This window comes from Carya illinoinensis, chromosome 9, assembly GCF_018687715.1.
Source record: "Carya illinoinensis cultivar Pawnee chromosome 9, C.illinoinensisPawnee_v1, whole genome shotgun sequence".
Taxonomy (NCBI): domain Eukaryota; kingdom Viridiplantae; phylum Streptophyta; class Magnoliopsida; order Fagales; family Juglandaceae; genus Carya; species Carya illinoinensis.
In genome coordinates, this window is record NC_056760.1 from 42,654,594 (window position 1) to 42,679,490 (window position 24,897).

At 32.6% G+C, this 24,897-nt stretch overlaps 1 long non-coding RNA gene across 1 annotated transcript; it reads left to right on the top strand.

The window, feature by feature from the left end:
- The first annotated feature begins 6,038 nt into the window (after positions 1-6,038).
- On the top strand, positions 6,039-7,883 carry LOC122275587. Its single transcript, XR_006228606.1, has 2 exons — positions 6,039-6,440; positions 7,012-7,883. It is a non-coding gene; the product is annotated as an uncharacterized LOC122275587 (long non-coding RNA).
- The last annotated feature ends 17,014 nt before the right edge of the window (positions 7,884-24,897 follow it).

The window sequence follows — 24,897 nt, forward strand, 5'->3', positions numbered from 1 at the left end:
AATTAAAAAATTAAATTATTTATTTAGATCTCTCACTTTTTTAAAATGAAATGCTTTTATTATTGTAGATATTATTTATTAAAAAAAAAAAAATTGATTACCCGGGCAGCAGCCCCACCATAGGTATGATGATCACGTTTACACCTGATTTCGCAATTGGGAGTTAGGCCCCATGATTTCTATTTTTTTTTTTTTTTCCTTATTTTTCTGGTTGCAATCCAATATTAAAATCTTTCGCATCAGGCCTGCCTCGTGTCGTGACAGATCCTTTTCACTTCACTGAACCCTACGACAATAGTTATAACCCAAAAACAAAAACGAGAAAAAATTTAAATAAAAAATCTTAATATGCTGCATTGAATCGTACAAAATTACATAAAATTGTTTTAAAAAATAAAATTATTTACTTATTTCCATCATCTTTTTATTTATTTTATTATATAGCATTAAATAATTAATAGATTGACAAAATATAACAAGTAATTATTTTAATTATTTTATCTCAAATCGTAAGAAAAAGATAAAATATAAAGCTTAAAATCATTATTTTATGATTCTCTACTTTTATTAACTAGCATGTATTGTACAACACTCACAGCACTTTGCTTTTTAGATTCGGCACTCATGTCAATTTACTAACGACAATTACGTAAAAAAAACGGGTAGAAACTGACAAGGTTTGTAGCCAAGTGGGTGGGCTGCATCGCTTTCATCCCGACAAGATCACTGAAAAAAACACTTACGGAAGGAAAATGTAAGCTTCTGGGCTTGGGTCCCATCGTAATTAACCTTGACGTTTTCATTTACACAGTAACAAGCGTGTGCTATTACCCATGGGCCATAGATCCTCAATTCCACCCTTTGCCTGGTTTTGGTAGCAAAAGATTGAGACCAATGGAATAAAAAAATAATAATAATAATTTAAATTAAGATATTTTATAAAAATTAAAAATTAAATAAAAATTAAATTAAGATATTACCAATTTATAAGTTGGTCAAAACACCCAAATAAGTTTAGCTTTTGTCATTTGCATTAGAATTTTGCTACATAGAAGCATAGTCGCGTACTAATTTATGTACCAATACTGATTTATTCATATTTAAAATTTAAATTAATATTGTTTTCAATAAAATTTAATTTTTGACCAATCACATTACATTAGTGCACAGATTAGTATACAATTATGCTTACAACTATATTTTTCCTTTGCATTAATATAAGTTAGCTTTTGAAATTTGATCCGATCGTAAAGAAGTTTTTCTAGGAAGCAAATATACATGAGGATGGAGTGGAGTTCTCTAATAAATAAAAATTAAAGAGTAATTCTACATACAGCTGTAAAGTACGTAAATATCGTATAATCGTTTTGAAAAATAGTGAGATTTACTGTTAAAAAATTAATTTTTTTATGTGGATCTCATATTTTATTCATTTTTTTCAAAATAATTATACAATAATTACACAATTTACGAATATAAATATCTTTTCTTTTGCTTAAATGACGGGTTTTGACAATCCATTGTGCAAAATGTAAAATCGAAAGCAAATTTGTTTCCTCTCCTTTCACCCAGCATGCATGGTGAATCTCATTTTCATTTTAGTGGATATTGAGAGAGAGTAGCATGTAGTGTTCACCTAAAGAATTATTGCCACCTTATCATTTTCACTTTTAAGTTATTTTGTCTCTTCATCATTTTAATTTTTTCAAAATTTCATATAAAATATAATAAATAATTTATTTTTTTAAATTTTAATATAAAATTAATATTTAAAAATTATATTATAATAATATTTTATTTTTTATTATTTAAAAAATCACATCTCATTTTATTTTTATAATCAAATAAGACGTAAATTTTTCTTAGCAAACACAGCCAGCAGTCACAGCTGGGCAGCAGCACCCTAACGGTACCCTTTGGCAAAATGAATAGCCCATTAATAAAGTTGAGGAAAACACCTGTCAATATGTTTTGAAGGATTCAAGGATGCTCTCCCCCTTACATGAATTTGGCTTAAATCACGTCTTTTCAAGTAATTTATCTCAAATAGGCTAATAGCTCGTGAGATTTTGGGCATATTCTAAGAACAAAATTTGTATGCATAGTCATTTATATGTAATTTTTTATATATTTTATTAATGTGATTGGTTATATTATTATTTTTAATATAAAATAATTATTTTTATTAATTAAATTAGTAAAATTATATAAAAAATATGTAAAAATAACTATATCTAATATAACTTTTTTAAAAAAATACAATTCAACTTAAATTCTAGGATTAAATATTAATTTTGAACTTTCCGCTACATGTGGTTTCAACTTTAGTCATTTTAACTTGTCCATTAATAAATCAGAGATAATGTATCGTTACTAACGCTACGTCAACACTAATGATGGATTAGTACCTAATTAAGCAGAGTATTCAATGCAATTGCCTAGGTCCTACCAATGACAACAGCCTTGGTTATTTTTAATAATTTTAATTTTTTTACACGTGACTTTGATATTTAATATTTTAATACTTAACTCTAAATCGTATTTGTTTTTTGTTTTTAAATAATGAGTTTGTTACTGTACAAGCATTGACAATATTAATGCCACTACTATTGTGGTTGCACCCCTAACCATACCAACCTCACCATGCAGCTACAAACTCCAGACATTGATCCCTGCAAATTCAAACCTTATTAAACTTTTTTCAAATCGTTGGTCCAATCACAACTAACATAAAATTATAGTTTTACACTCTTTGAGGTAGAGTCAAACACGTGAATCGTGAGGCTTTTTCGAATTTTGCTATACATAAAGACTTACGTACCAATCTGTATATTAATATTGATAATTTCATATTCAAAATTTAAATTGATATTATTTTTCATAAAGTCTATTTTTTGACCAATCACATTTAATAGATGCATATAGTAGTACGCAGAATTGCTTACAACTAAATTTTTTCGATTTTTTTTCTTTCAAGACTAAATTTATACAATCAAAAAATATATAAGTACTGTATAATTATTTTAAAATAAAAATAAAATTTATTATTAAAATTTTAAAATTTTAAAATAATTTTTACATTTACTCTTTTTTTTTAATTATACTATATTTACGCATTTATTAATTCTCTTCCTAAAATTACCTATTGGCGCGCCATGTCATCAATCCCCAACTTGGACTCCACCGTCTCCTTCTCCAGAAAAGCTCTTCTGGCCGTCGGATTTTCGTCCCCGCTCCATCCTACGGACAGGAACGGGAACCCCCCGGCCCTCCTCCCTGGCAATTGCCTATGACCATTAGCGCTCACGTAGCAGTACGGAAGGTCTCGTCGTTAATTTGTTGGCCCAAGACTATTATGGCATTGCCTCGACTTTTACCAAAATACCCTCGTTATTCTTGGGCGTATCTTGACCTTAGGGTGCATATAAGTTTACAGCTTTGTTAGGTACAGTCGCCACATGCAGTTGGCGTGCAGTCGGCTATATGGAATGAATAAAAAAAAATTATAAAAAATTTTTTTTATATTCAAGGGAACCTACATGAATTATATAAAGTTATAAAAATAATTTTTTTTTTCATGTAGGTCCCTTATTAATTTTTTTTTACAGCAGACTGCACGCCGACTGCATCTCCCAACTACAAAAAGTATTTCTCATAAGTTTATAACAATGTTTTAAGGTTAATATCTTCCTATAATTATACTTTATTCCCAAATTACCCACTTCTTATATTTTGGTTTTCTTTTGTTAAAAATATAAGTGATAATTAGGTTGCTTATAATTATTATGCTTGGAGGTTTATTATTTTTCATAAGTTTTCAAGTACACGATAATAATATTAGAATTTATTAATTTCATATAAATAATAACTTGAATAAATATATTACTTATGATTTAATCATTTTAATTTATGAGAAAATTAATACGAATTATCATATAGTAAATATAATTTTTCAGGTATGTGCCATTTTCAAGGCACCCCTCCGAGCAATGGAGAGCCACGACTCTCTCTCTTTCTTCACAATAGTTTGGATACATCCGATCTCGTTTTGATGTTAAGATGAAATGAAATAATTTTAAATTAAAAAATAATTTTAAAATAAATATTTAAATAAAAGAGTATCTTTTTATACGAATTGAGATGATTTCTAAATCCAAACCGTCCTAAATATAGGATGTATCTAAGCTATGGGCAGCAAAACCAAGAACTTGACTTTAATTGCTAGAAACAACCTCCAAAAAATTGATCTGTTTTTTTAGGAACGGGTCATAGTCTACTACAGGTTTGTCCCTAAAATTATTGACCATGGCTAATTATGGCTCCACTTCAATAATCATGATGATAAACTACAGAATCCTAATTCTATTGGATGAATTTCATGATGCCGTAAATAAATAAGATACTTCCTAATTTGATCAACTTCTTGGCCGACACCAAACAATATGGGAGAAAGTGTATTTTTTTTCCTCTTATTAAACTTATAATTGGGCATTCACAATACCCACATCATAAAGTTGTGTTGATGGAGATTACTATGTTAACATATCACTTTTACAAAATTTTTTATCTTATCTTATTTAATTATTATAATTTTTTAAAATTTTTACATAAAATAAAATAAAAAATTCAAATTTTTTCAAATTTTAAAATAAAAATAATATTAAAATATATATTTTATTTAATTTTTAATTTTTATCTCAATTTTATCTCATCTTATTTGCTAAAACAAACTAGTTATTACTACAATTTGATGAGTTTTTTAGGCATGTGAAGTTTTTGCAACTTACAATTTTGTTCATTTTAATATTGCACAACCCACTCAACACCTTTTTATTTTTTTAATAAGTTAAAAAAATAAAAATTTTATTTACAATCATTTTGCATACTCTTTATGCATTCTATTAATGTGATTGACTGCATCATTTTTTAATATAAAATATCTATTTTGGCTAATCACATAAATAATGTGTATAAAAAATATATAAAAATAACTGTATATAGTATAACTCTGTTTTGAAATTTTCAACAATGACGTTTTAAAAAATGTGGAATTCACATTTAGACAATACCAGAATTCAAGCTTTGACTCGAAGAATTTAGGTAAAGTTTTGACTTTAATTTGTATAAAAAAATGTTGTAGTTTGAGGTGCGCATTGTTGGTTTTGATAGTTTGAGTATAACTTGAAAAAGAATGAACGTTTAGGGATACAAAATAAAATGTCAATCTTAAAAGAAAGACATGATCAAATAAAATATAAATGAGCTTGTAATGGACTTATCTTTTGAAGATATAATCAGTTAAATTACATTATATATAAATTACCAAATGTACCATAGTAATCATTAGTCCAACGATTATGATGAAAGGAGTAATAATTAAGCAAAAGAATGGCAGAGTTTTTTTACACCGTCGAATAGAAATATAAAAACAAACAAATAAATAAATAAAATAAAATTATATTAAATTGGCAGAACGAAGTAAATTACTTATTTAATCTATATAATTTAAGGATGAATATTGACAATGTTAGGACATAATTGTAATATTGGAAACTACTTGGTTCATTTACTAGCAAAAACACTTATATATATATATATATATATATATTATGTTCATTGGTATAGATGGTGTATATACGGTATTTGAAGAGGTAGATGGGGAAGACAACGTAGTCGGCAAGGGCATTAAAAAGATGCACAGGGCAGCAGAGAAATGCACGTTAAAACGCACCCACCCACTCCGCACTGCCGCGCACACAACTCATGCATGCACAGTCATCATTCACAATATATAAAGAAATAAAATTTTGTGAAGTATAATTAAAGTCGCGTATTAATTTATATATTAATATTAATTTATTTATATTTAAAATTTAAATTAACACGTATTAGTATGTAATTATACTTATAATTAAATTTTTATAAATAAAAATAAAAATTTTATATGCATTTACTCTGCGTTTTGTACTCTATTAATAGTTAATTACATTGAATGAAGAATAAGTAAAAATAATTAGCCCTTCTGGTCAAACCTTTTCATGGCTGCAGCCTGCAGGGATGGGGATCACTCGACGTGTGTCTTGTATATTGCCAAGTTTCCCCTAATTCTCTGCTGGCTTCTATAAATACCACCGCTCTCCTCAAACCCTTCCTCCACCCTGCTCACAACCAATGTCATAGAAAGCCACTAGTTGCTTCCCGTTGATGAAAAAAGAAACGAAAAAAGTATGGAAGAATCTGTTAAGCTCAGGAGGGATAGCGCCATGGAGTAATAGCAGTGGCTTTTGATTCTTCTGTTCTGTAGCGCTATCCATCCTGAGTTCCACCGGTTCTTCTTGCTCTCTCTCTCTCTCTCTCTCTCTCCCCGTCCTGGCCTTCTGCAGGTGCAGCAGCAAGCTAGCAGTCTTTACCAAAGAGATCAAGGAGAGAATGTTCATGAGGTAAGCACTAGTACTGGTACTTCATCCTTTTACATTCCCATTGCTTTTTCCTCTTCTAATGTACCATGTCTTTTGTGTTTGGGAAGCTAGCTAGCTAGCCGGATGAAGTTTTTGTCATTTCTATTTAGTTTGAGAATAAAGGTAAAGAACATATCATGTAGGAAAAAGATCAAATGGGAGTTGGCAGCTTGAGACAAAATGAGATCAGATCGATCAGGGTCTGCGCTTGATCTAATATTCATTGACCATCTGCCAGTTTTTAAGACCATATTTTTCGTAAATAACAATGATCATGGACATATTTTTAAGATTTTAAGAATGGAAGAGATAACCTTTCACAGTTTAGCATATATACAATGATGCCTGGCCAGCTGTTGATCATCGACATCTTGAGTTTTCATGACAAATCAATTTGCGAATCCAAACAGAGAGATGGTAAAAGAACAGAAAGAGAGGGAGAGAGAGAGGAAGAGAAGGAAAAAGTATTGTGATGTCTCTGTCTGCTGAAGTTTAATTATGTGCATAAAATTATGTTTCTGGACTCGTCCATTAACATCACATGCAATTGCAGGGAGCAAGGGCTGCTGTTGACTAAACTTTCCAACTGCGTGGTGTGGCCGGCGTTACATCGTATGTCCCCAAATTCGAGCTTTTCTGATATTTATTCCATCTTCTTCAGGTACTGAGACGTCCACGCTTCCTTTGCCGCTTCCACTAATATTATGTCACTCAGCACAGTATCTTCTTCCTCTTCTTTTTTTCTTTTTCCTTTTTAATCTATATATATATATAATATTGCATATATATATATATATATATGTATTATAAAAATTTTATGTGTAGTCATTTTTGTATATTTTTTTACATACTCTATTAATGTGATTGATTGTATATTAAAAAAATTAATGCAGTCAATCACATCAGTAGAGTACGTAAAAAGATTATAAAAGTGACTGTATGTAACATTACTCTCCTAGCTTAGATCTATGAAATCGGAAGCTTTTGCAAATTTCAGATGAAAATCCCTGAAATTAATTTTTTTTTTTTTAAAAAAAAGGACATAAAGAAAGAAAAGAAAAGAGTTTATGCAAGGGAGTGAGAAACAAATGTACCCGGTAAATTAATGTTTTTTTACAAATTGAAGTCGACCTGTCAATTTACTTTATTTGTATTACTGGCAAAACTTGATAAGGATTTTAAACCTAGATGAAAATAATAACTTTCAGATTATTATAAGATAACCCTCCTTCTATATCTTTAAAAAAAGCAATTTGATTGATGACATTTTGTATAATATCTTACAAATAGCATAGCTGCCATGTTGGCACATTAGTTACATTCTATTGGTTGTATAAGTTTTAGTTTTACTTTGACTTTTGATGTAAATACCTCACACATGCCCTTCATAACAGTGGCAAGAAAATACAAGGTTTCATCACAAAACACGTGTTCAAGTTTTTTCTCTTTTTCTCTCGTCTTCTACATTTATCCCGTACTCAAAACTTCTTTCTCATAAATCTCCATGGTAGAATTCAAATTTTGTCATGATATCAAAAAAATTTGACTGATTGTTCTTGAATTATCCATGGATTTAACAATGGCTTCATCCTCTCATTCTTCTCAAGTCCCAATCGAAGATGCGTCAAGCCCTTATTTTCTCCATCATGGAGAAAACGCTTTTGTATGCTGGTGACATTGAGACAATTATTATTCTTGGGTCAGATCAATGTCTAAAGCCCCTTAGTGCAAAGAACAAGATAGAGTTTTATCAATAGAACCCTAAAAAAACCTTGAATGAAGAAGAACCGACTTGTCAAGCATGGATTATGTGTAATGACACTACAAGAAATTTGACTTTTTGTAGCGCTCAAAAGCGTTGCAAAAATTACTCAAAAATACTGCAAAAATTCAATTGCAGCGTTGAATAGTTCCTTGCACATTCGACACTGTTAACCCTTCTTTTTTTATCAATAGCAACATATATGAAAAAACGCTGCAATTGATACTGTTTGCAGCGTTTCAATTTCGTTGTAAATGCCAAATCATAACGCTGATAAAGGTGTAAACATTCCTTGTCTAAAGCGCTGTAATAACTCTACTGCAGCGACATAACTCCTTGCAAATTCGAAAATAAACGCTGCAAATAATAAAGATAAAAAGCAGCATTAGGTGTTATTGTTGCATTTAATCAATATTACAATGCTTTAAAATCACTGTAATTCAAAAAAATGCTGCAAATACTTTATAGCAATTGCAACAATTCTTAATTACGCTGCTCATAATATTTTTTGCACGTTTTTATATCGCTATAATTACTTATTTAGCGCTGTAAAAACATCAGCTTAAAAGCAACAAATGTTGCTTTCGTTGCTTTTAAAGTTTTTGCAAGGGCTAGAAATCGCTGCAACTACTCTATAGGGCGCTGTAAATATCCAAGTCAATAGCAACAATTCTCTCCTTTTGTTGCTTTTACATTTTTTGCAAGGATTGAAAATTGCTGCAACTAGTCCACATGGCGCTGTAAATACCCAAGTCAAAAGCAACAATTATTTCCTTTGGTTGCTTTTACATTTTTAGCAATGACTAAAAATCGCTGCAATTACTCTATATGGCGCTGCAAAAGGTTGAAATTATGCATCAGCTGGGTTTGTCGTTGCTTTTAAATACTAATAGCAGCGCCCGATAAACGCTGCAATTACTCAAAGTCGTTGCAGTAACTTTGTGCTAAAGCAGCTTTTTATTTATTTCGCTACTTTTTGCTATTTTGCAATGTTGAAAATTCGCTAGAATTAATTAAATGCAGCAATTTCATTAATGTTTCCAATGCTTTAGACATGCAGTGGGGAGGTAAGTTACAGCGACCTAAACTCGCTGCAAATACCTTTGGTAGTATGTTTTTTTTTTTTTCCCTTCACTTCTCTTAACGTCGTTGGTGTTAAAGTTTCATTTTGACACTAAAAGTAACTAGAGTTATATTATTATTATTTAAATAAGTTATTTTATTTAAATCTGGAATTTAGTGACTGACTTGACTAATTTAATTTTCCAAAGACCATGATGAAATAATAAATTATATAATTGTGTTAATATCAAAAACTGCAGTTAATTACTATTGGACACAATTCAATCAGTACCTATCGTAAGTAACGATCACACTTTTCAATCGATCATTAAGTAATTAAATATTTTGGTTTCATAATAGGAAATCCAAATATTCCCTTATATGCACTGATGAATATATTGGATCAAATTATAAAGCATCACTTTCATGTAATATAATAAATCAAATACATTTATTCATCTAAATCCAGTTGGAAATTCACATTAATGTAGTTATGGGCTATACATTGGGGTGGACCAATTGGAACCAAGAGCCTACAACTTACAAATTACAGAATATATAGAACACTGCAGTGTTTCTAAACATTAGATGAAACTCTTAACATTCATTTAGCTATTTTCACAATGTCCGTGATAAGTAACGAATTTCTTTGCACTATCACAGATAGATAGAAGTACTTAAAGGTTTGACTCAACTCTAAGACGTAGAATTGAAGAGAGATAGATACATGATTCAATTGCAGCTGATCTAAAGGATAGGGAAAGGAATATGACCTTTTGAATAGCTCAAGATCCATAAGATACTTGGGAAAACAGCTCAAATTACTTTCTGCTGATTTGGACATAACCAATGAGTATTCCAAAATCTAATTGGATTTTGGAATATGCATTATCCCTAATCATTAAATACTTACAGAATATAAGTTAGAAGAAAGGGCCAGTGAATTATACAAGAAAAAGGAAGTGTTTCAGCCAAAATTACATCCGCAAGAAATAAATAATTATAAATGACAAAATCCAAGCACCATATAGACAAAAGGTAAATATATAAACAACAAATCAAAATTTAAGATAGGGCTTTAAGATCATACACAACTTAGCTAGCTAGCAAACATGGCTCTTTTTCTTCAAACCTCTTTATTTAAATTTTGAAAGGAGAGACTGCATGCAAATGATGGTATGCCAACTCCAAGAAAATCAAACTAGCTAACACATCCACGAGTATACATACTAAGCTTTACGTAAACATCCAACCCTAGCTATATAGTAGAATATTTTTACATATATTCATCCAATATAACTATATTATTTAAAGTACTTCACCAAGCCCGAGTGTCAATCTGATCTATGTCAATATTCTTAGTAATAATTTCAAGTACTATCTGATGGAGGTTACTTATACACACACACACACACATATATATATATATATGCCTATATATAGTTCTCAAATATAGTTAATTAAATGAAGATATAAAATTCAGACAAAATAGTTTCAGGCAGATACTAAGATTGTGTCCTATTGGTTCAATTTATAGGCATACACAAGATTGGATATGATACATGGATATACACTAATCTGCTAGATAAGAATATCCTTACAAATATAAACTATAGTTATTGATTTGCAAATATTCATTTCCAGATTTGGTTGTTGCTGTTAAGTAAAGGATTTATGTTACTTTGGCATAAATCAAGACCAAGGATTTGGTGGAGTACAACTTATCTTAATCAGTTATTGGATTCAGTTGTAAAAAAGTGTTTGGAGTGATATGTCTGACTCGTCTGAAGAAGGGGCAAAGACATTATCTGTTGTGGGGAAAGAACTTATGCAACTAACAGTAAAAAAAAAAAAGGTATTAGGTTAGATAAAGTTTAAGTCATTTTCCGTTAATATATTCTCACAAGAGCCATCACAAAAGTACTCCACCATACGTTGAATATGTTGCGTAACAAAATGTGAAGTTTTGTTATGCAAGTCAATTATTGAGTGCATACATGCCCACTTGAGGGACCACCTTTAACACTTTCATGCATGCCTAGCCAAGAGCATTCACATGAGAAAGATAGGCTAATATGTTCTAATGATCTAAAGCACTCGATTTCTGTTGCACATAAAGAAACATTTAAAGCACCAAAGATGATGGGGGGAATTGAGGACACAAGGCTCTAAAAGTCTAAATAGTGAATTTAGACAGGATGGTCCAGGGAAAATAATACTAAAATCATAAATGTGTTGGCTCTTTGTCTAATGTTCCCTGCGCATAAGACCCTAGTGCAAAGAGATCTGAATTGACAAACTTCTAATGCATGATATTGAATGGATGCAGTGTTAAGTAGAGCTATAAATCATTTGTGGTTTAAATGGTACCCAAGTTACGGCCTGCTAGAGTACTTGACACAAAAACATATGGGATATGAGAAAAAGTGGAAACTGAATTTAATTTTATAACCTTGCAATTGATGTTCAAATTGGAAGGAATTTTGGAATTTATCAGTATATAGATAGTGAGAAAGGACTCAAATCTGGTTTGCTTTAGACATTATATGCCATAAATTCAGTTTTCATGAAAGTAACTTCAGTTATAATTGAAATTCCTCAGGACATGCTCCCTTGAATATATATATATATATATATTCTAATATATATATATATATATATATATATATATATATAATTGCAATCTTGACTTAGTACTGCAAGGTATAATTATTGTAATAATGAGACAACAAAGCAAGAGGGACCAAAAAAGGAAATTATATTTAAGTTAGAATATATGCCCCTGCATCTTAAGATTAAAGCCAACTAATCTCTTAAAATTATAACAATAGTGATGAAGAGAGATGACTGGCTTTAATCTCAAAAAAAGCCAGGCTTGACAGTAAGGCCAATCAGGTTCACATATAGCTATATCAGTCTCCATGAGTTAGTCATAGTAGCATCCATGGTTCACAGTGGTATTGTTTGCAATAAAAGAAGAAAAGACAGATAGAAAATGAAACACCCTGATATACTAAAAAATTTAGTATATCACAAAGAAAAGATGTTTGACAGATCTATATGCGAGAGAGAAATCATTGTAATTAATTTGCTGAACCATTATAAAAGGGTAACAATCTAATGAAAAAGAAAACGAAAGAGGAAATTGCAAATAACTACAGTTTCTAACATACTAGACCGGTCATTAATTACAGCCTAATTAATATATTTTGGTTTAGATATATATAGACTGATCATTTAAATTTCTAAACCAAAATGACTAAGATGCTGCTGCCATGTTCAATGGTCCCCATGACAGAATCATCACAAAGGAGCATCAGTATGCTTTCTCTCTATTGGACACAAGCTTTTCCAACTAGTTTTGCAAAAGTTTTGTACTAGCACCCGAATGCAGTTACAAATTTATATGAAAGGCAGAGAGGTGAGGGCTGTGGTATATGTATATAGAATGAAGACTATAAAGGAGAAAATTTAGTAGGTTAAGTCACCTAAATTAGGGTACAGAAAATCACTGCGTTGCACCCACCAGCCATCAGGTAGGATAGTGATGAATTTGACATTTTATCATACATGTTGACTTGGGCCAATGGACCAAGACATCTCATATGAATATAATAAATTAACCTAGATCCCACTTTCAATTCAAACTACTACAAGTAACCCTTGCAAGAAAAGGATAGAAAACTCTGTATCATTCAGTTTAGGGTATAAGAAACTCACAGCAGTGTCTGTATGCAGTTTGTCTCGAGCTCCCCTATCACACAATTAGTCTCTCCTAACAGAGTCATACCCACTATGAACCTACGTTGAATATGTAACATAAAATAGATGTCCAAATTTCTAAAATGTAATCATATATCCCACGTAAGGGTTGGTTTAGATTTTCATGCATAGGCACATTCACATTGGAATAAGCAAACTTTTAAGCATCTAAGTTTAATAGAATATACAATCAGCAGAACCACTTTTTCTAGGCTATTCAAAACCTATCTTCACATTGGATAACTAGTCATCTAATTAGGGATTTCAACACTGCGAAAATTATGCTAATCAGAGGACACACAAGTTAAAATTATCACCCAAGCTCTTTTCAGCAACAATACCCTCGTCAACCCGTAGCCAAAATGCAGATAACAAAAATAAAAAATGGTGCAAGAAAGGAGATTCTTTCAGATTCAAACAACTGAAACAGTCTACAAACAAAAATCTCCCATTTTTGTAAACCAACGAGAGCGGATGAAGGGGGAGAGAGAGATTCAATCGTTGCAGAGATACATGTGGTGACGTTGGGTATGTAAACACCCAAGCGTCTCGCTCGAAAATGTTTGGCAACCGATAGTCTTGGATATATCGACTCAAAAAGCACTCCGATAGTAACGAAAGAGGAATGGAGATCGTATGGGGAAGGAAAGTTGACCGTGCCTTCCGCGGAAGATAAATGGAGTGGAGGAGAATCTAGTGCTCGGGCCGTACTCGACAATGAAGGTAGATACTATGCCGTGTGTATCAAGTTCGTTACCTAGGCATTGAAGGTAGGAAAAATGGATTTGAACGTAGAAATGGAGAAGGAGCTCGGTAACAGAGTGGGGTAGTGTGATTTCGGAGGGAAAATATAAAAGTATTGCTGTAAGTTGGCGCCGAGATGCATTAGCAACGATAGTACTTGCTGTAATAAAATCCATCATATTGCAATGCCTAGTTTCGCTTTAATAAAGAAAAAAAACGCTGTAAATATAAGGTTAAGTGACCGCCTATTTTAAAGTGGGCTATTACAACAAAAGCAAGCAAGGAGTTATAAAAACGTTGCAAAAAGTCATCAATTGCAGCGATTTTTGTTGCAACAAAATAAAAAACGCTGCAAAAAGCCAAATTCCTTGTAGCGTGATATGGTAGTATCATGGATTTTTAACTCTATTGTAAAGAATATTGATTCAAGCATCATGTACATTGATGTAGCGGCGGACATGTGGAGAGATTTAAAGGAGCGGTTTTCACAAGGAAATCAACCATGATTTTTTCAATTGAGGAAAGCAATCAGCTCCCTAAAGCAAGAACAATATATAATTGGTTAGTGATTATTACACAAGTTGAAACCATATTGGGATTAATTAGCTAATTTCAAGAAAAGTCCACCATTATGGTCTAGTGAAACCTAGGATGGGATTGAACGAATTTTCAATAGTTTGAGGAGCCAAATTTTGTTGCTTAATTTCCATCCATGAACAAAGTAATTGCACTTGTACTTCAAGAAGAGAAAAAAAAAGAGGTGCTTGTCAATTATGTCCCAAATCTTAAATCGATTACTGCACTGCTGACAAAACAAGCACTGAATCTTGAGTCCATTGTTGTGTTGATAACTAAATCTGAAAATTCTTCTTCCCAACAATCTAGCTTTCGCAAAGATCGACCTATGAGGAATCATTGTGGATACATAGGACATACCTCTAATAAATGTAACAAAATACAAGGTTTTCTACCACGCTTCAAATCCAAGAGAGCGACAACTCATTCAGCAAATTAAACATCTTCTTCCTCTACAGATCGAGGAAGTAACGAGGTTCCACAATTGAAATTTACTCGAGCAATGTCAACATCTTCTTGCAATGTTTAAGCCCTCTGTTGCCACCCCTCATTCTATAAATCAGACTAGTTCTCTTTTACAAGAATCAAACTCCATATCTCTTTCAGCATCTAGTATTCTTCCAACTCCACAATCTTCTCCTTGTGAAAATTTCTGAGATAAATCAAACATATTTAATTTCTTCAAACCATATACCTTGCATAATGACATTGCAGCTATAGACCATATGGTCAACTTCACTCAATTATTTTCTTCAATCACTTATGCCATTAAATCTTCAGTAAAGTTACCAAATGGAAATCTTGTCAAAGTCACTCATATTGAGACAGTTTCTCTTTATGAAAAGTTGGTCTTACACAATATTCTTTGTGCTCCATCTTTCTCATTCAATCTTATCTCAGCTACGTCATTCCTTTTGTTGTCTCATTTTCATTTCGATCCTTTATTTTCTTCATGACCTATCTACATGGACAACGATTGGTATGAGCGGGGAAAGAGCTAGTTTATATCATTTTTTGCAATAATCTTCGGTTGGTTCTTTTGTTGCTTCCTCGGTTCATTAAGACTATGATTTGTGGCACTGTAAACTAGGCCACGTTTCTTTTTCTAGACTGAAATTTCTTAATAAATATGTATCATATATACAAATATTAGATTCTATAACTTCCTTTCCTTATACAATTTGTCCATTAGCTAAACAAAAATATTTGCCTTTTACACCTAATGATAATGTTTCTACATCTCTCTTTGCTCTCATTCATTGTGACCTATGGGGTCCATCTCTCTCTCTCTCTCTCTCTCTCTCTCTCTCTCTCTCTCTCTCTCTCTCTCTTTTGGGTGTGCTCTTGATGGCTCTAAATACTTAATAACTGTGACGCCCCCAAATTCCGTTTGGGATTGGACGGACATTTGAAGCGTCGAGACATGCAACACAAGGTTACCTGCCCCCGTTCATGACATATAAGATGCAATAATCCTAACATGCATCTAACATTATGCAATATTTGCAGCGGATAATTTTTTTCTTTAGCAATACTATGCACCAAATTAAAATATCCCAAATACTTAAAACATACTTCATATATAAAGATACATTGAATAATTAAGATCACAGAACTATTCCAAAATAGTTATGATCTAAAAGTACTGGAGATGCAACTCCATCGTACAAGTAGTAATTTAACTACTATATTAACCTTAACGACGCACCGTCGTTCAATCGACTGTATCTAGTTGGTCAGCTCCTGATCTTCCTTCAGGTCCTGTAACAAGATCTACCATTCGGGGGGAATGGTAGTTGGGACTACCACAGTGAGATTTGATTACAAATCTCAGCAAGTTAACAAAAAACTTCCATACAAACTAATGATGCATGTATGACAGTAAAAGCATAAATGCATAATCAAATTCATAAGTAATTAAAGTATAACTTAGCGTACAACATAGCATAATTGACATAGCTTAAATTGAATCATGAACTAAACTTGACTTAGCATGAACTTGCTCTGAAACTTGAATTAACATGAAAATACATACTCCACAGTTGTTGTGGCCCCATGTATTCTACACAAACTTGACTTAACATGAAAAATACATACTCCGCAGTTGTTGTGGCCTCATGTATTCTATGTGTAAATACATACTCCACAGTTGTTGTGGCCCCATGCATTCTACACATCACAATGCAGTTAAATACATACTCCACAGTTGTTGTAGCCCCATGTATTCTACATAAACTTGACTTAACATGAAAAATACATACTCCACAGTTGTTGTGGCCTCATGTATTCTATGTGTAAATACATACTCCACAGTTGTTGTGGCCCCATGCATTCTACACATCACAATGCAGTTAAATACATACTCCACAGTTGTTGTGGCCCCATGTATTCTACATAAACTTGACTTATCATGAAAAATACATACTCCACAGTTGTTGTGGCCCCATGTATTCTACGTGTAAATACATACTCCACAGTTGTTGTGGCCCCATGTATTTTACACAAACTTGACTTAACATGAAAAATACATACTCCACAGTTGTTGTGGCCCCATGTATTTTACACAAACTTGACTTGAACATAACTTGAAATACATGACCAACTTGAGATAGAAACATTTAGTAACATGGCATAACATATAACAAACAACATATTTAACATGACATACTTGTAATGTATAATAATACATGACAGAATATATTATGTAACAGATAAAAATTGATGACAGAATAAATTCTGTATAATAGACAATTACGTGATAACTTGGCATGACATGATATATATGATAACATACATACATACATACACTGTAGTTCTTTTACTTAGCACACATACACAGTAGACTGCTAGTAAGTTAAAAGCTAACTTACCTCGATCTCCGCGTTTCTTATAAAACTTTAAGTGCGATCACGAGGAACTGTAATTAGTAATTCTAAAAGTTAGAACTAAATCACTAATAATTTGAAATATGGAAAATACTAACTTAAAGAGTAAAATTTTCATTTTACTCTCTACATGTGGAAAAATGACCGTTTTACCCATAACTTAAGGATTTTGCATACTAACTCCAAAAGTTTCCAACCAATCAATTACTTTAAACGTTAATAACTATAGATAGAGGTTTATACCATCACGATGCACATCACACGGTGCATCGCCATACAACACGGAGTACACTCCACGTATACTCCCTTCCTTCTACGCCACACATCACTACAGCACACGTCACACGACACGTCGCTGCACTACACAGAATACGCTCCACGCGTACTCTCTTCACATATCATGCCATATCACAACTACGGCATCCATCTCATGTCCACACTTCATAGTACAATCCACAATACTACAATTCAAGCCCAACACTTCACAACTACATTTCGCTTCACAACTACGCAGCGAACTCCACAATTATTAATTATGCATTCTATGATCCAATCAATCAACTATTTTAAACGTAAATAATTAGAGATAGAGGGTTATACCATCGACGGGCTAACCCGTGCGTCGCTCGCTGCTTGTCACGGTTAAGCGTCGGAGGAACGTACGTGGCGGTAACACCGCGTACGGTGGCTGTCCACCACGTAAAGTGGTAGTTTGAGCTTGAGAAAAGCTAGGCGTGGCCTTGGAAGGCTCATGGTGGCCTCGTGGTGGTCAAAGGTGGCGGAGCACGTCGGCATCATGCTGTGAACAGTAAATACGAAATGCTAGGTGTTCGCTTGAGGTGGATGAAAGCCATAGAACTTCATGGGAAGCTAGGGAAAGGTAGAGGAACATGTGGTGAAGCTGTGGTGGCGAGGTGGTGGCCATACGGTGGCTGACGGCGGCGGATCGGCCGTTTGAAGCCATTTTCGGCCTTGGAGAGTGAGGGAGAGTGAGGGCTCCACATAGCTCCGTTGGCCATGAAATTTCTTGGGGAAGTTCATGGTGATGAGAGGAACAAGGTGGTGATGGTGAAACACCATGGGTGGCCGTGTACGGTGGTGCAACCGAACGTGTGTGTGTGAAGACCCATCGGAGAAAAAGTGAGAGTTAGGGGAAAAGAAGGACATGGGGAGGAAGCCCTTGACATGGTGGTTCTAATGGTGGTGCTTGGTGGCCGTTTCAACCGTGTATGGTGGTCCAAAGAGGTGAAAAAAGGTTGAGGACCCATTTCTTTGAAGGAGGAAAGAGAGAGATCGGGTAGCCGGTTTAACTCACCACCGGTGAGGTTGTGGTCTCCGGTGATGGAGGGTCATGCCGGTGTGGGAGGTGAGGCACGGTGGCCGGAGGTGGCGCCGGCTGGAAGCTTGGACCGAACGGCTATGGTGGAGGAACCAACAACATGTACGTCGGCCATGAAGAGGAAAGGGAGGAGAGAGAAAAGAGAAAAAGAAAGAAAAGAAAAATAGAAAAAGTGAGGAAGAAAAGAAAGAGGCTTGGATAATTAATCTTAGTCCTACGTTTCGGAATCTTCAAAAGGATCTAACGATGAATTTAAACACTGATTTGAAAACGCGTAAGTGTTTTATTTTAATACAACACTTAAATAAAACACTAAGAGAAATTAAGATAGAATATTATTTTATAAACTAAGGTTTATAAAATAATATTTTCTTCATCATTATATAAAATGATAAAGTATCATTAATTAATCAAAGTGCATAAAACACTTAAACAAAACACTGAGAGGAATTAAGATAGAATATTATTTTATAAACTAAAGTTTATAAAATAATATTTCTTCATCATTATCTAAATTGATAATGTATCATTAATCACTCAAAGAAGATAAAACCATTTAATTTAAATAAGAGTTTTCAACGTAAAGTTAAACCTCTTAATATTTTAAAACAACTAAAATATTTAATATAAGATATTATCCACAATTATAATATTTTCAGAGCTCATTAAAATATTATAATTGTGCTACATTAAAACATACTTATCTAATAATACTGAAAATATATTCTATAGATATTTTCATAATATTTAAAATATTTGTAAGCATTAAAATATCTATCTTATTTTGAAATCCGCAAGATAGTTTTCAGAACACGCCATCGAGATACAGTACGTAGAATAAGTTTCAATATGTAGATCGAGGCTCATAAAGAAGAAGAAGAAAGGAGCGGATATTACAATAAGCTAACTTATAGAGTTTTCACGGGGTTTCCAATAGAAATTCCTTAAATTAAATTTTCTAGCGGGTTGTTACAATAACCATTGTAGATGTCTACTCAAAATCTACTTGGGTTTTACCTCTTGCAAAACAATCTCAAACCAAGACTTATTTGCGACCATTCTTTAATCTAGCGGAAATATAATTTCAAATACAAATTAAACAAATCAGAAAAGACAATGGTGTTGAATTCCATATGCCTAAATATTTCACAGTCAAGGATGTGATTCATCAAAGAAGTTGTGTGGAAAAACCTTAACAAAGTGGTATAGTTGAGAGAAAGTACCAACATCTTTTGAATATTGCCAATTCCTTACGGATTCAAGCATACATTAGAATTTTGGGATGATTGCATCTTAATTGCAACCCATTTGATTAATCTAACTCCAACTCTTTTGCTATCAAACAAGTCAACCTATGTAGTCTTATATTCCACTCCTCCTTCATGTACTCATCTCAGAGTCTTTGATTGCCTTTATTTTGCATCTACCTTAACTAGAAATCTAACCATATTTGATCCTATAGCTAGAAAATGCATTTTCATTGGGTATTCATTTGCTGTCAAATGATATTGATCTTGAGACTCACACTACTTTCATTTATCGAGATATTATTTTTCATGAAACAATTTTTTTTTCTTCATTTATTTCTCATTCTTCTCTTACACAACAATCTTTCTTTGTTTTACCAAAAACAATACTAGATCTTGTCGATTCTCTTTTCTACAATTCCCCTTATTCTTCTACAAATCTTCCTTCTCCTACTACTTTTCTTCCCATTCAACAATCAACAAGGTCACGAAAACAACCAAGTTATTTGCAAGATTACCATTGTCAGCTAATAGCTTCTCATCCATTACAAGTTGTGTCCTTGGCAGATACTTCCTCAAGCATAAAGTTTTCTCTCGATAACTTTCTTTCATATAATAAACTCTCTCCCTCTCATAAACACTTTTCTTTAACTATTTCTTCACATAGAGAGCCTACATCTTTTTCCCAAGCCATCCATATTCTTGAATGGCAAACAACAATGAATGCTGAAATTAAAACTCTTGAGGACAATAAAACTTGGACACTTACTCCTTTACCTATAGGAAATAAATCTATAGCCTGTAAATGGGTTTATAGAATTAAATACAAGGCTGATGGTAGCATAGAAAGATATAAAGCTAGATTGGTTGCCAAAAAATATACTCAAGTTGAAAGGTTTAGGTGAGGTTTCGATAGTGAGATGTGATGAGATACTTTTAAATAAAAGTTGAATAACCTATTTTTAGAATATTATTTTTTAATATTATTATTGTTTTTGAATTTGAAAATTTTTAATTGTTTATTATATTTTGTGTGGAAATTTAAAAAAGTTATAATTATGAGATGAGATGAGATGAGTTGAAACCATCTTTGTATCCAAACCTGGACTTTCAAGAATTTTTTTTCCCAGTTGCAAAATTGACCACAAGTGATGTTTGTTAACTTTGGCAGTTGCTAAAAATTGGCATTTACATCAATTAGATATAATTAATACATTTTTATATGGTGACTTCAATGAAGAAGCTTACATGGATATACCCCTTGGTTATGCACAAAAGGGAGACCATCGTGTTTATAGACTTAAAAAGTCTCTTTATGGTCTACGACAATCTAGACAGTGGTTTCACAAATTATTTTTTGCTATACTTGATTATGGTTTTCATAAAGCTCATTAAGATTGCTCTTTGTTTATCAATTCTGGTGTTTTTTCTTTTATTATTAATCTTTTATTACTTTATTATTAAGATTGCTTTGTTTATCAATTATGGTTTTCACAATTCTGGCGCTAGTTCATGTTGATAACATAATTTTAGCAAGCAATGATCTTCAATCTATTATTGAGTTGAAAGGTTTCTGGATAAAAAATTTAAAATCAAGGATTTGGGAGTTTTGAAATATTTCCTTAGTTTAGAAGTAGCCGGATCATCCAAGTATTTTCTAAGTTGAAAAGATTTTGAAGTATTTCCTTAGTTTAAAATTTCTTCTTTGCCACTTCTGATCTTCACTTTAAAGTTTTTTGTGACTCAGATTAGGCTAACTATGTAGATACTTGTAAGGTTTTTGTGTTTTTGGTCTTTGATTTTTTGAAAATCAAAGAAACAAAAAACTGTTTCAAGGTCTCAACTAAAGCAGAATATAGGACCATGACTTTTACAACATGTGAACTCTCTTGTTTACTTGTCTTGTTAAAAGATTTTAAGCTCCAACACTTCTCTTTTGTTTCATATTGCAACCAACCCAGTTTTCCATAAAAGAACCAAACATATTAAAATAGACTGTCATACAGTCAGAGAAAAATTACAGGCCAATGTGATCAAGACTCTTCACGTTACTTCTCACCACCAATTGGGTGATCTTTTCACAAAAGCTCTCGGTTCTACTTAATTTCATTCTTTACTTAGTAAAATAAGTGTTTTGGATATACACATGATTCCATCTTGAGGGAGACTCTTAGAAATAGCATAGCTGCCATGTTGGCACATTAGTTACATTCTATATATTTTTTTTCTCAGCAAGCAAAGTCTTAATTAAATAAACTAAGAGGTTACAATGATACAAGATTTTGTGGGGTGGGAGTCCCCAACAATCATCCCAAAACAAACAAAAGAAACACTAAAATGAAAAATAAAGCAAGTTATCTTGTCAAAAGATTGGCTTCAACCTAATTCCACACAAGGATTTAAAAGCGGTTTTAACATAGTCTGATGAACAGACTATAAACGTATGACTAAAAGTCATAGTTGAGATTGGTGCGCTGCATTTTGCTCACTTTGTCTTGATCACAGGTTACAGAAAACGGTAACATAGGGTACCAACTATCACGATTACATTGTCTTGATCAAGGGTTAGGGAAAGCGGTAACATAGGGTACAAACCAGAATCTAGGCCGAGTTGCCAACGAGGGGGACAACACTGTTAGTGGAGGTGCGTGTAGAACACGAACCACCTTAGGAGGGGAGTGGATGAGCTGATCCGAAGAATCAATGGCCGGTGAAGTCGGAGGGGGTTGCACGTGGCCTCAAAAGCCTCTTCAGGACTTGGCTGCGTGTATTAAACGCGCACGGCAAAGGTCGCGCATGCATCAAGCGCGTCATACAGAATCGCAATTTTCTGCTGTGAGCATGAAGATCAGTGGTTGTAGAGGCTATAGAGGCGGTGCGTGCAGGAAGGGGGATGTCGAAAAGTAATAGATCGGCAAGAGTCGTTGCTACGGAGTGGAAACAAAATGAAAAACAATGGAAAGGGAACAAACAGAAAACCATATGGACAGAGCCATTGGGGTTGGCTAGGGGAGAAGGTGGTCAGAGCTAAAGCTCCTAACCCCCTCTACCTAGGGATGGGTGGAATATCCTGCCAACTGTGGTTGGGCAACAGTATAGAGAGAAAAAAGAATAAACCTTCAACGAGGCTTTAGTTACATTCTATTGGCTGTAATAAGTCTCAATTTTACTTTGACTTTTGATATAAATACCTCACATGTATTTCATAACAATGTTAAGAAAATACACAGTTCTAACAAAAAACAAGTGTTCAAGTTCTCTCACTTTGTCTCTCGTTTTCTACATTTCTCACATACTCAACTTCTCTCTTAGAAACCCCATGGTTAAGTTCAGATTTTGTCATTATATCTAAGTGATTGATGCGATCTCTTTTTCATCATATAAATATTACAGAATTCAAAAACATAAATGTTGAACCCAAGGTTTCAAGTTTCATGTGATTATAAATCTATACATGGATTTTGATGATAACAAATGAATTCAAAGAATAAAGGAGTTTCAAACTCAAGTTATTCACACAATGGAATCAAGCACATCAAAAGAACCAAGCATGAGCAAGAAGGAAACAAGTTCACATTAAAGTCATATAGTAATGTTGTAAATATCTTAAAATTCGAAATTAGGATTAATGCTCAAAATTAATATTTTATCATAAAACATTAAAATACATTTTCCAATATTTTTGAAAATTAAATTTGAAAATTTTGAAAGATGATTGATTGTCATCTTTTGCATGTGCATGCCTTGATTAAAGGGTTGAACTTTGAAAATATTAAAGATGATTGATTTTCATCTTTCACATGTGTATGTTTTATTTGAATATTTTCAAAAGTGATTGATGTTTTTTTAGACTTATACAAAAGGTAGATGATTTTGTTTGAAAAATTTGAAAAGTAAAGTGTGCTCATTTTGTCATATACAAAAAGTAAAAGATTAGGTTTGAATTTTTTGAAAAGGCAAGTGTGCTCATTTTGTCATATGCCAAAAGTAAAAGATTAGGTTTGATTTTTTTGAAAAAGTGAATGATGTTGTCTTTGACAATTGAAAAAGAAGAACCTTTTATTTGAATTTTTTGAAAAGGTGAATGATTTTATCTTTGACATGTGAATCTTTTTAAATTTGAATATGAAGTCTCATATGCCTATAAATAGATCATTTGAGAGCTTCACATTTACAACATCCAGAGCATACAACATTCATTCAAAGCTTTTATTCTCTCTTCTCTAAGTATTGAGCCTTAATTCTTATTCATTTTGAGATATATAGTTTGCGTTGTATTGTTCTTATTTCACTCATTGAGGAGTGTTTTCTGATAACCTACCCACTATCAGCTTTTGTATCAGAAAAAGGGTGTGTATAACCCTTGTGCGTGTAGAAAGTATTCTATACAGGGAATAGTTGAATCACCACTTGTAAGGTGATTGCAAGTGTAGAGGGTGTTTTACACGGATCCTTTATAGTGGTGTTGTTCAAAAGTGTAATAGATTTCTATCTCCACCTGAAGGAGGTTGAATAGTGAATTTGGGAATCCTCAAGGGGTAGCTTGAGGCGAGGACGTAGGCAGTGGGACCGAACCTCGTTAACATACTGAGTTTGCTTCTCTCTTACCCTTACTCTTTATATTTATTGTTATTTCATATTTTATTTATATTTTATATTATATATTTGATTTATAATTGTTATTTTTTTAATACAACTCAATTCACCTCCCTCTTGTGTTAGTCATTTGGGCAACAATAAAAAATACGCGAGTCTCACGAAAACTAGTGATAAAATTCGAATAAAACGTAAACTCTAGCTCCATTATTTGGTTTTTGTTGTAACATTGTTGTAATTAGATTCAAACAAAGATAAATATAGCATACGGATAATTATATACTAGAAGGTCTTGAAATTTACATGCATAACACGCAAAATTTAGTACTATAGTGTCGATATATATATATATATATATATATTGTGTCTATATCTCTTTGAATTATCAAAACTACTTTCATATATAAAACATTATAAAGTCAATGTGGCTTAATAATTATGATATATTAATGGCCTGTTTTTGTAA